At 39.4% G+C, this 8,970-nt stretch overlaps 1 protein-coding gene across 7 annotated transcripts in view; it reads left to right on the top strand.

The window, feature by feature from the left end:
- The window catches only part of Fam135b (family with sequence similarity 135 member B), a 280,335-nt gene that overhangs the window by 117,459 nt on the left and 153,906 nt on the right, over window positions 1-8,970 (top strand). The gene's annotated exons all lie outside the window — the stretch shown is intronic.

Genomic DNA, 8,970 nt, shown 5'->3' with positions numbered 1-8,970 from the left:
TCAGCAATCCGCCTGCCTCTGCCTCCCAAGTGCTGGGATTAAAGGCGTGCGCCACCACCGCCCGGCTTGCAGAGGCTTTTGAGAGATAGGTTCTTAGGTATTTGGGTTATGCTTACAAAGAGGATTTGGAGACTTAGGCATGGCTAAGTCGCTCCCTGGATTCTGAGTTGAGCAATCTGCTGTCCTATGCAATTCCCACCCCTGTCATGGAACATCCCAGCCACGGAGTCACTGGAACTTGGAACAGAGTGTCCAGAACTATGATCAAAATATCTCCTTTCTCTTATAAGTTTATTATTTCAATTATTTAGTTATAATGACAGAAAGCTGACTATCACAGCATGTGTAAAGTAGAGGGTAATGGGGTCATACTTGGCCTAGAGTATACTTTGTCTGGAGAGTAGAAAGGAGACCTTGATAGGTAGAGTCAGTATCTACTTGGAGTGTAGCAGGTACTCTTATGTTCTGATTCCTTTGTTGAGTCTTGTTTATGTCAGCTGTATGAGAGTCATGAGGAAGGCATTCACTAAACAGTGTGAGAAAGAGGCCTCTTATGAATTTCAGTTCCCAACAATGAATGACTTCTGAAAAGTTGGGAACATATTTGTAGGAAGCTTATGTTCTTCTCATTTCTCTCTTTCTATGACTTGGTGAACAATGATATCATAGGAAACAGTGCTGAAATGAAAACAGTGTGCTTAGTTTATAGTTGAAAAAGTTTCTGGCACTCTCTTCATTTAGAGAATCAAGGTTAAACAAACAAACAAACAACAATAAACCTAAAACATACTGAGTAATGAAGTAATGAAGATGAGGCAGATTTAACAATATCATATAGAATTACCTTCTCTTTCTCCCAGCCTAATTGACATTACTTTGTATTTCAGACTTAAATGTTTGAAGACCACAGCAGAGGGAGGGGAAGAAGGGGGAAGAAACTGGGAAGGAGTGTTTGAGAGGTTAGATGGGGACTTGATTCATAGATGCCTAGGGTCTAAAAGCCATATTTATTTACTGAATATGAGAAATATCTTGCTGATTTAAGATTGCATTGTTTTGATACTTAAAGCAATGGAATGCTATTATTAAGAGCTTTCCAAGAAATTTCTCACTCTTTTGCCAATCAAATTGCAAAGCTTCTTTATTAACAGCCACAGCTAGGCTCAGTTAACACCCATGGGGTTAAAAGCCATGTATGCACCAATGACTGCCCAGGTTTTATAATTAGTTGAGCCTTCAAGTGAAAGAATCCTCTAAGGACTTCAGATTTCCTGGTTCCTAATTTGTTTCCTTTTCTCTCACAAACATGTCCCAAAATTCAGTGGAATTGGATTTTACCTCAAATACAAGCCTCAGTTTCCTCTCTTGGACATTTCCCTCTAGCAGCATTTACTTGCTCTGGTATGTTCTCCCCCACAACCCCTTGTGTGTGTGTGTGTGTGTGTGTGTGTGTGTGTGTGTGTGTGTGTGTGTGTATGTGTATGTGTACCACATCATGAGGAATGGCTACAACACTCATGTTGCCAGCTCCCTTGTCAGCATGATATATTTAGAAAGCTGCACTGTATTAGATTTGTTTAGAGGGCTGGGGTGGTAGACACTATGTATTTCTCTCATCCAGCTGCCTTGATTTAAATATGGAGGGCAGGAATGCTGACAGTTCAATCAGTACTTTCTGTTGCATACTCTAGTTTGCAGCCTAGAAACATGAACAACAACATATCAAGTGAAGACAAAGAGGTTTGATCTGTGGCTGGGACTTAGACTATGGCATCACATTTTCTTTCCAGGATCTGTCCTAAGCCTCTGAAGAATATGATCATATTTGGGCAAGTGACTATGCTTTTCTGCAGTCATAACATAGGGACAATGATAGATCTACCAGGTGTGTATGTATGTATGTGTGTGTGTGGGGGGATTGTTTCTTAACAAGGCAGAAGTGTGTGTGCATTGCTATTTGGTTGTTATATGCCCTCTCCTCCACATGGCTTTCTTCAGTGGGTGTGGCGCAATACCACCAACTGGTAAGTCTCAGTGTCAGCATACATCCAATCACTGAGAAGCCTGTGCTCTCTCACACATTTGAAACTCTGGCTTTGCTTGGCTCATCTTAGATAAGAATGGATGCCTATGTAATCCACAGAGTAGACTCCTGTGAGAGATAATGTATCCACACTTAGACATATCCATCCGTCTGTCCTTGTGTTCATTTGTCCAAGCTTAGGGAATAAATCTGGACCTCATGCAATCATGTTTAGAGTGCTCTGTCTCCATCTTACATCACTCTTTCAAAGGATGTGGATCCCAGATGGAAACATTTCTCTATAGGTCAGTTTTTAAATGGATTCTGTTTCATTCTTTGCTTCCTGTATGCAGTCATATAATCAAGCAGCTGCCTCCTTACACTTCCTCTGCCACAAGTTTCTCCTCGTTTCCTTTATTGCAACAGACCTAGACTGGTACTATAGGTACAAGTAAGTCCTTCCTCCATAACTTCTCTGGGCTATTTTGCAAGGGTAACTAATCCATTCATCATATACCCACCCAGCCTACCTCTCTCATGCGTCTGTGAACATCTCTGCCTATGGATGTGATAATGAAAAGTAAAGAGGAAAGGAAGGAAGAAAAAAGAAGGGGCCAGATGGGGTTTGTCCTCTGTGGTATCTTAGGGGTTGGCCAGCATTTTATCTGCATCATTTCATCATAGGTTATCTTTCTATTTTACACAGGAACAAACAGCATTCAACAGAGAGGGAAACAACATACCTGAAATGAAACTATTCAGTCTACTCTGTAGAAGGCTCACAGATCTCTTCCCTGTCAATCTCTCTTGAGGGACATATGTCATTTTTCTTCTAATGGTTATTCATAAAAACCTCCCAAATTGAGTAGGCAGTCCCAAGTGAGGAAGCAAAGATATGCACTCCTTTGCTCCTGTAGCAACTAATTTACAGACTTGTGGGTCCGGAACAGGATTGAGATTATCCATCTGTCCATTTTATACTGGAGCCAAGGGATTAGACATGAAGTACTTCACTTTTCCAGCTAGAGCTCTTCAAGTCTTGTGCATATCAAGTTCGGGCTCCCATAAAGTATGCTGCCAAGTCTGAAAATTAAATCTAGAATCTTGAGTCATGATTGTGTCCTCCAATCAATGTGAAATCTGAAACAGAGCTGTGAGTGCCTTCATCAGCAATGGCCTTCTGAGAAATAAAGGCAGGTGGGATTTAATTCCTAGCACCAGGAAACATGCTCTAATGAGATTGTCTTCAGTACACAGGGTTCCTTTCAACAAATATGAATGTCCTTACTCTGGAGAAAACAGGGTTCTGATGAGTGGCATCCAGGAAAACTACCCTTTCTGATGGAAGAGGGTGGTGAGGGATTAGACCTAAGTCTTCCATTCTAGTTTTAAAGTTCATTTTCTTTTTGTCAGATTAACTCTTACAGAAAAGCCTTGTCTGTTATAAGAGTCAGGCAGTTGACATTAATTGAGAGAAATCCATGGAGTCTTACTCCTAAAAAGTCATGGTGACTTCATTGGATATATTCAAACCATGGGATACAGGAGTAAAAATAGTAACAATATCTGGGCAGTGGTGGCACACACCTTTAATCCCAGCACTTGGGAGGCAGAGGCAGGTGGATTTCTGAGTTCAAGGCCAGCCTGGTCTACAGCGTGAGTTCCAGGGTAGCCAGGGCTACACAGAGAAACCCTGTCTCGAAAAACAACAGCAACAAAAAAACAAAACAAAAAAATAGTAGCAATAGTACTGCTTAAAGTCTACTGAGGACTGCACACCATGCCTGATTTTCATCTAGGACAGTGTACTCATTCAATGGTGCCACCAACAGTGGCAAGTCTTCTTATACCAATTAACACAATTAAAACAATCTCACCCTCACAGGCCTACAGGATACCCCACAGTAGACATTCCCTTACTAAGATCCTTGGATCTAAATATCCAAACCTCATAGGAATGACTGTGGGTGGGCCTTGCTTCAAGCTCAGTTAAACCTCCCTAACTCTGGTCTAGAAGAAGGCTGTCTTCAAATTATGTGCCAGTTTAGGACTAATATTCACTGAAGTTATCTTGTCCTAGACATTTACTTTTCTTCTTTCTGGTATTTCAAAAGAAACATAGAAATGTTAGGTGTTGATACTTCTGACCAGCCTGTCTTTGGTACACTGTCTGGCTTTGGGGTAAAGAGATAAGAATATTGGAAAGTGGTGAGAATAATACATTCAATGAGGCAGTCTACATTAGTGGTTGTGAGGACTGTGTCTCTTGTTTCTTATATTTGATAATTTGTTTTATCAGAGATGAATTCATGTCCCCAGACAGCTATAATATGTGCATAATTAATTAAGCATGAAACATTTGATTTACACGAAGAAGCTACTAAAAGATGTTGAGGAGACTCTGAACTTTAAGCCATACAAGTCTGCATGCCCATGCTGATACAGTCTTCATTTTTCATGTTCCATTGTTGTGAGGGATAGCAGTGAGAATACCCTCTTGGCCCACTGACTGCTAGCAAATACCTAGAGGGGACATTTCCTTCTCATCACAGTCCCATTCTTGAACCATGATACAAATCCACAAATGCAGGGCAGCTCAAACACAAGTAGAGCTGGGTTTTACAGACAAAGGAACAAATCCATCTTCACAACCCTACACTTTGTACATGGACTGCTTGGAAAGAAGACATTTATTCTGTTGATCAAAAATGAGTGCCCATTTAAATGAATTTTAAAAAGCATAGAACAAGAAAAACTGAATTGTTCAAAAACATTACTAACCTTTTAGAAAATGTATGCCTACTGTATGAATGGACTTTTCACACAGAATATGAGCATGTAAGGCATAATTAGATTAAATTGTGCATATTGAGTCTTTTATTCTGATTCTTTACTAGCTTATAAATTAATAGATATTTGTTAAGGAGTTATATAGGATCTTATGGTAGGGCAAAGTATGAATGACATGCAAACACAAATGTACTTCCAGAACAAGAGTCTCTAGACACTCCCTGGTATGATGGGTCAATAACAGAGTGATAGATATTTGAACCAAATTCTGACCACTGGACTTGGGTTAACTGAGTCATATACTCAGTCCACAAACAAGCAGGGTGGAGAAATCTACAGACATCAATTAGTAAGGCAAGTTCTCCCCCAAATGGACAGTACATTCTGGTTCGGGATATCATACCAAGAAGATATTACCTCTTTTTTTTAATTGTATCAATCTTTTCCTAATCTATGTCATGTGTTGAGCTTTAGGAAAGAAACAGGAAGGAGCAAATATGGCTCATACCATGTATGAACATAGCTTTCAAGAAAGCAAGGGGAATGATTTGAACAGAGATGAGCACTAGGGATTTAGACAACAGAGATCAGATGATCTACTCTCATTTGAAAGTCAGAGATGGGAAGCCTTCTCAAGAAGTCAAGACAGGATCCTTTCAGGTGAGTAGCAAGTACAAAGGTGAAAATGCAAAACATGCAGCCTTAGCAAAAAGCCACACTGCAATATAGGAGAAGAATATACTACTACCAAGTATGGGGTAAGTTTTTATGCCAGTGTCAAATAAAGATTCATTCTACATAAGAAAGAGAGATCTAGAAAAAAGAACATTCCTCCCCCATCCCTACATAACACAGAGATCCATAGCTGTTCCTTTGTTCTTTTATATGTTGGTGTTTCTATTACTTTTGATTCAATGATATTCTAAGAAAGTGATTTTTTTCATCAATTGTTTTAAATTTTGGTGAATGACTGTTTCCCTAAAATATAAAATGACCACAACTCCTTCTCTGCATGCTGTTATATTTCCCTAATCTCAGTTTAAAGCTGTGATAGGGCAGCTTCTGCTCAGCACCCATATATATGACACAAGGTGCCCATCCTTATCTCATTAAAGTTCATCACACCATGCCATATCCATGAAAAGACATTTTCAGTTAGCTGAAGAGCACTACTTTCTAGTCTTTGGTTATTGCTCAACAACACTCACTAGAGTTCAAAGCTTCTTGGGTCACTTCACTAAGGTCACACTAACCTCTCCTCTTTGTCTTCAATATAGCTTACACTTCTACATGTCCACCTCACACATCTTCTCTGTCATCTTAGTTGAACAAGGATAATAGAGAGGAAATATGTGCTCTATGAAATGTTCTGAATTTTAGATCTACTATGACAACAGTAGCCTTATATTACCTTCATTTTAATATTTCTCATTTGTAGATTAGGATGCATCCACTTAATGATATTTCTTGGAGGACTACAATGATGTAATTTTATGTGACAGTGTCCACCAAGCTAATAATAGTATCATATCAAGTGTGAATATTTTTTTTCTCAGAGACAAAAGCCTCACTGGGCTTCTGAAAGTAGCACAACTTTGTAGTTATACACCAAATAGAAATGTGGGACATGTAAATTGTTCCATTGAACAGCAGGTGCACATCTAGCACTACCCAGACTCATTCACAATACTTATATGCCCTTCTCTTTAATCTAGATAACCAGTCTTTGACTAAGACTACAGTGTCTTATGGACTTCCAAGAATAAAGTCCTAAGTCTTGTACTCAGAGGTAGCTCTCCAAGTACAAACTTGAGCCTGTGTGCAGCACTGGTATCACTGGGGTTTCCAATAGCCAAAGAATGGTCTCTAGTGTATCTTAGAGTAGGATTTCATGCTGAGTTTGTCAATTTATATAGTCAACCTCCTCATTTTAGATTCTACCCAGAGAAACCTTGAGTGACTGACTTGCCTAAGGTCACATGTGAGTGTTTAGCAAAGGTGACTTTGACCACACCATAATATAGCTATCTTTTTTTCCCCCAAGGACTGTTTTCTCATGTCATACCAGGGCTGCCTACTTTTGATAGTGCCCTTCTGTAGGTTCTTAAAGGATCCTTACCTGTGTTCTATTAGGTTTCTTTTATTTTAGCTTCAGTTAGCCTTTTGTAGAAGAAGTGGAAATAAAACCAAAGGAAGGAAACACACAAAATGTATAGGGGCTTTATAGGGGCTGATGCTACTCCAGATCACCTAAGATCAAATACTTAATTCCTCCTTTTTTTCCCCATTACCCTACAGTTGTTTTGGCTTGACTGTGTGTTTTTGGTATGATAAGACCATTCTTCCATGAAAGGTATGCTGCTCGAAGTCTGAAATGCTTTAGGTTTAAATTCCAAATGCACCATTTCTTTGTTGTGCAAACTTTGGGAAGTCTTTTGATTTCACTGTGCCTCTTTCCTCATCTATAATCTGGAATAATAAGAGTGAGAGTTTGGGGATGACTGATGTGAACCAATATCTTCTGGACATAATCCATTGCCTGTATAAGAATTTCATAAGATCAAGTCAGCCAATATCCCTGTGTGGAATGGGGAGGTGCATAGGCCCTACTCCTAGCTTGGAACTATTGGTCTCTGATCACTGCTGAGAGTAGTACCACCATTTTTTCTTTGATGTGTGACCCTCATAGGTTTTCTATGCTCCAGTAGATGTGCATATAAGAAGCACTAATTGGACTCCATGGTGCTGGCCATCTCCTCTAAGCATTCGCCTAACCACACCATTCACAATGCTAACTATACTTTGAAGAGCAAGAACATGATGTACTCAATGTTCTACAATTTTAGAAAAGCCTAGAGATCAATAACCTCAATAGGCTGAAAGGATCTGGAATATTTGTTAATGCAAGGAACTGATAAACCTTCATCCACTCACACACACACACACACACACACACACACGTATGCACATATGTGCCTATATGTATACAACATATACATATCAGCACATACACACATGCTTATAGAGACAGCAGAGAGACAGACAGAGAGAAAGAGAGAGAGAGAAAGAGAGAGAGAGAGAGAGAGAGAGAGAGAGAGAGAGAGAGAGAGAGAGGAGAGAGAAAGAGAGAAAGAGAAACAGAGAAACAGAAACAGACACACACAGAGAAACAGAAGAAAAGCAATGAGAGAGGTCTGGGTAGAATTGGCGAGGAGGTAGTAGGGCTAAGTATATGCAATATACTTTATATACAGGAATAAAATTCTTGGAGAAGAAATAAAACATCTTAAGAAATTAAGTGAAGCTATTTTCTGACATCTTGAAGACTGGAGAACTATTTTAATTATTGAAAAATATAAACTCAAGGCTTATATATCATTGATTAAAAACCCTTCAGACTCCCAATACATTGTATGTGTGAGTGAGGTGACAATGTGTGCCTTAAATACATCTTTTTATACTAAGCCATTCATGCCCACCACTGTAGGCTCTGGGGGATCTGTTAAGTCAGGTAGTATTTTCTGTCACTTAGTGTTTCATGGGCTGACCTGTTGAGAGAGCAATGACTGCTTTCTTTTGAGAATCTTCTTTAGAATTTGGCAGAGTACAGTATTCAAGTCTTGCTCAGGAATAATGGAAAACCCATAAGTTAGTGAGGATGGAAGAACTCCATTATATTCTGGCTGCATTAATAAACAGACTAGAACTTAGGGAAGTCACATAAGCTATTTAAGTCTATACATTTCTCACAAAAGCCAGCCTAACCATGTTCAGGGGTTCCTAGAACCTAAAATTAATGAATCCTAGTACCTCAAATGGTGTCATGTTTCAGTGTGTTCATGGATTTCCAAAAGCCAAGAGGGATAGGGCCTTCTCAGGCTCTGCTTTTATAGGATTTGGTGTTTATTCTTCTTACAAATCAAGATCAGGGAAGGTACAGATGTAGGTTATCATTACAGAAAACTGAACCATTATCCTTGAAGCCAGAACCTTGAACTCATGACACCTTAAATTTTGATTAAGGAAGTAATGCTTATTTGTGTCTGGTGTAAAGCTGAGAGACAGAACTTTACTGTCAAAGAAATGTGAGTATGAGTGTGTATGTGTGTGTGTGTGTGTGTGTCTGAGAGAGAGAGAGAGAGAGAGAGAGAGAGAGA

The sequence above is a fragment of the Mastomys coucha genome, unplaced genomic scaffold (genome assembly GCF_008632895.1).
Source record: "Mastomys coucha isolate ucsf_1 unplaced genomic scaffold, UCSF_Mcou_1 pScaffold11, whole genome shotgun sequence".
NCBI classification, from domain to species: domain Eukaryota; kingdom Metazoa; phylum Chordata; class Mammalia; order Rodentia; family Muridae; genus Mastomys; species Mastomys coucha.
This window is presented reverse-complemented; position numbering and strand designations above follow the sequence as displayed.